Below are 4,877 nucleotides of genomic sequence, written 5' to 3' on the forward strand. Positions count from 1 at the left end.
GCCTCTGAGTGTCATTAAAGGGGGTTGCAACTGAAACATGTTATCAAAGAGTCAGATTTTTTCCACTTGTGTAAACAACCTCATTGGAATTACTGTGACATTTTTGCAGGCAGGGAAGCCAATAACAACTGGTTTAACCAGAACCAGGCAATTTTGCTTTCTGAAAGAAGGGTTGTCAGGTCATGATTATTTCTCTCAGATGCTGCCAAATTCCAATTGACATCACCTACACCATTAACCACCCCATTACATTCTTTGTAGTGCTAATGTTGTCTTTGTTTAGTCTGATTCAGCCAAGAACAAGAAGAAAGGGAACTTTAAATCTCTAGGCTCAGGAAAGACGTGAAGCTGGAGACCCTGACACTGCCTTAGGCTGGACCCGAGCATCCAGGTGGGCAGAAGCTGACATGTGGGTCCCTGTGCATGGGTGATGTCATTGGGATTATCTATAGGGCAGAGTCATGGTTCCTTTACTACTAGTGATACACTGAGAGAGTTTATGCAGCTTCCTAATGTGCCATGAGTCTCAAAGTGTGGTACCCACCTCCAGAGAGGCTGAGACTAGAGTAAAATGGAGATCGGCAACCCCTAGTAGATGTGCTCACTCACAAATAAGCCAAAATGCAGTATGTCAGCTCACAAAAATAGAGAGGTTTCACTTTTTCATTCTGGTATTGTTTGTCGTGGGTTGTTTTTTGCCAAAGGAGGAGAGGGAGTTTCCAGGACAATCACCCTGGACTCTAAAAAAAAAAATAAAACAACATTTTGAAATCTCTTGTCTGAATATAGCTGCACTCCAGTGGGATCTGGACCACAGGCACCCCAAGATGGAGGCTGAGAGCGGGTGGAGTCACCCCATGGAGGGCAGGAAAAGTTTTCCCTCCTTCCCTCTAGGCTCTTTGGATGACCTAATACTTAACTTGACATAGAACAGATTAACAGGAGAAAACCAAATTTAATTTGGTATATAGGAGAATTCATTAAAAAATATGAAACTCAAAGAAGTGACCAAAGCAGGCAGCTTTTATACCTTTTAGACAAATAATAAATTTGTGAAGAATTGGCAAGGTAAAGAAGTTTAGGCTTGGGGTAGTAAATTAGTGAAGACAAGGTTTGCCTTGTCTTATTAGTGTAACAAGGTCTGTTTACACAGCCTTCTCAGCCCTGAAGTCCCTATCTATAGTGGTAAGGATGTCTCTTCCTCCCAGTATAGAGAGGGTACTTTTCACTTGGGAGATATATTTCCTGCTTTCTGGGGAACAAAGGAGGGTCAGAGTGTCCTTCTTGTACTGGCTATCTTGACTTTAATTCAAAACAATCAATATGCCAAAGTGGCATGTTTGGGGTGGCCTGCCCTGAACCCCATGATCCACTGAGGGATGTGGGATAGGGAATGCTAGATGTGGGATCTCTGAAAACCAGGATACTCTTTAATATAAATCTTTAGCTCACTGCAGGCAGAAAACAGACATCTCCAGGAATCAGACAGCCCAGTGGGAAGGAGAGGGAGTTATTTTGTACAGCCCTGTAACACCTAGCAAGTACGGTGCCAACACACCACAGGCAGCCCCCAAATCCCATTGATCAGGGCAAAGCTTTCCCCGCTCTGTACACTGAACCCCTACATAACCAGAATCAAATCCCCTCACCTCTTTGTTTCCTCTCTAATGTGGGCATTATAACATCTGCTTCCAGGGATCATTTTTTGTGGATGCAATGAGATACAACATTTGAACAAGTTTTGTAAATTCTAAAATTCTATAATGCTTAAAAAATTAGAAAACTTTAAGGGAATAAAAAGACTAGCCATAGAATGTGAAAAAATATTTACAAACACATATCTGATAAAGGACTTGTATTCAGACTCTGCAAAGAACTCTTAAAACTCAACAGTAAGAAAACAACCCAATTAAGAAGTGGGCAATAGATCTGAACAGACACCACACAAGAGGTGATAGAGAATATACAGATGGCAAATAAGCATATGAAAAGATGCTCAACATCTTATGTCATTAGGGACTTGCAAATTAACACAAGATACCACTATATTCCTATTAGAATAACCAAAATCCAAAAGACTGGCAACACCAAATGCTAACAAGTGTGTGGAGTAACTAGAACTCTTGCCGGTGGGGATGCAAAATGGTACAGCCACTTTGGGACAGTGTGGCAGTTTCTTACAAAGCTAAACATAGGCTTACCACATGATCCAACAATTGTCCCCTTAGGTGTTTACCCAAATGAGTTGAAAACTTATACTCATGCAAAAACCTGCACGTGAATGTTTACAGAAACTAAACAAACAAACAAATTATTGTCAAACACTGGAAGCAACCAAGTTGTCCTTCGATTGGAAATGGATAAACAAATTGTGGTACATCCATACAGTGGAATATTATTCAAGGATAAGAAATGAGTTATCAAGGCACAAGAAGATATGGAGGAACTTAAGTGCATATTGCTAAGTGAAAGAAGCCAATCTGAAGAGGCTACATACTGTATAATTCCAACTATGTGACATTATAGAAAAGGCAAAACTATGGAGACAGTAAAAAGATCAGTGGTTGGGGAAGGTGAATAGGTAAAACACAGGGAATGTTTAGGTAGTGAAACTCTTCTACATGATACTGTAATGATGGATTCATGATGTTATGAATTTGTTAAGATCCATTGAATCTGCATGAGAAAAGTGAACTCTTATGTAAATGATGAATTTTAGTGAATATGTCAATATTGGTTCACCAATCGTAACAAAGTCACCACACTAATGCAAGATATTAATGATGGGGAAACTGGGGGAGGGGAGTGCAGAGGGGCTGGAAGAGTGAGGGGATTTATTGGTATTTTCTGTACTTTCTGCTCAATTTTTCTGTAAACCTAAAACCAGTACAAATAATAAAGTCTACTAATTAAATAAAAATTAGAATAGCTCCTCTGCCTGTCTACTTCTCAGATATCACCAAAAAGGAACAGTTAGGTGGCTAAAAGCCCTTGTTAATTTTTTCATCAGCATTTTTCTGTTTGCTATAGTAATTAAATGGGAAAAACCCCACTTTTCCTCCTTCTGGGACTCAACAAGGCTAATTTTTTTTTTTTTTTTGTGGTACGCGGGCCTCTCACTGTTGTGGCCTCTCCCATTGCGGAGCACAGGCTCCAGACTTGCAGGCTCAGCGGCCATAGCTCACGGGCCCAGCCGCTCCGCGGCATGTGGGATCTTCCCGGACTGGAGCATGAACCCGTGTTCCCTGCATCAGCAGGCGGACTCCCAACCACTGCACCACCAGGGAAGCCCAAGGCTAATTTTTTTTTTCCTATTTTGAATGGGAAAAACAAGTCATTGGTAAATTTTTCCTTTTCCTGAATGGGTTTATATACAAAAAAGATTGGTAAAAACTGCATGAAATGAAAATAAGAAAGCTCTCCTCTGAAAGGGACACCTACCTCATTTTATGCAAGTGCTCCTGCTTGCTTCCAAATATAAAAGAGTGTTTTAAAAACTACAGTCGTCAGAAAGTCCTGATGCCCGTCAAAGGAGAAGTAGTTGTGCCTTGTCCTGTTTGACTAAACCACTTCAGTATTTTAGATTTGGAAAAAAATGACTTCCAAACTTCACTACTATTTTGCATCAGGTTTGGCAATGTGACATTTATTAGGACCTGGAAAAAAAAAATCTGTGGGCTTCCCTGGTGGCGCAGTAGTTAAAAATCCACCTGCCAATGCAGGGGCATGGGTTCAAGCCCTGGCCTGGGAAGATCCCACATGCCGCAGAGCAACTAAGCACATGCGCCACAACTACTGAGCCTGCGTTCTAGAGCCAGTGAGCCACAACTACTGAGCCCACGTGCCACCACTACTGAAGCCCATGTGCCTAGAACCCGTGCTCTCCAACAAGAGAAGCCGCCGCAATAAGAAGCCCGTGCTCAGCAAGGAAGAACCAAAACAGCCAAAAATAAATAAGTAAATTAATTAATTTTTAAAAATATGAGAATGAACCTATCTTGAGAGGCGATAGACCTTCACTCTCTCACCAATGCACTTATCCATCCTCTCAGCAAATAACTGAGGATGGGGCTTGAGGTGTATGTGAGAGATACTGTAACAGGAGAAAAGGCCTCATTTCTGCCATCAGCAAAATCACAATCTGCAGGGAGGCTGGGAAGACAGAAATTTGAGAACTATGATATAAAATACTAATCCTTTTAATGCTAGAGGAGTACAGTGGAAGGAGCCAGGAAGGCTTTCCAGAGGAGAGGACTAAATTAAGCCTGGAATCAGGATGAGTCATCTGAACTCTATTCCCCGACCCAGGAAATCAAAAGGTATATTGCAGACTGGCACATCCTTCACCGTGCAACGGGAGCTAGCTTCTGTTTCATTTCTGCAGGAAGCAGACCGTGGCATAAGGAGAGAGAGAAGGCAGGGATGGATTTCCCAGTGAGCACAAATGTTACAAAATTTGATAATTTACTCCTATTTTCCTTACAATGTTTTAAGGCTCTTTACAGTGTTTCAGCTGACAATGCTAAAATCCAAATCACACCTATTTAAGTAGATTTTTGTAATAAAATCATTTATGATCTTTCGCAATACTAAATTAGAAATCGTAATCACTCTCTGAATTTTTGTAAGAAAAGTACTGATTTCTTTTGCCTTTGAATATCTCGTTCTGTTCTTCAACATTATTTGCCCATGGCCGTCTGCACTTTAGTGCATTGGCCCTGGTGTAATGGTTTAGGGGTAGACCCAATACAGGGGCAACCTGTTGGCATTACAAACTGACCCTTACTTGAGGTGCCGGATTACCCAAGAAAAAAACTCAGGATATTCTTAAGGCATTACCAAGGCTGGGGCACCAAAGGAAACATTTTTGAAATAAT

The sequence above is a fragment of the Aethalodelphis obliquidens genome, unplaced genomic scaffold (genome assembly GCF_003676395.1).
Source record: "Aethalodelphis obliquidens isolate GAN/ISIS:26980383/991018 unplaced genomic scaffold, ASM367639v1 scaffold1, whole genome shotgun sequence".
NCBI classification, from domain to species: Eukaryota; Metazoa; Chordata; class Mammalia; order Artiodactyla; family Delphinidae; genus Aethalodelphis; species Aethalodelphis obliquidens.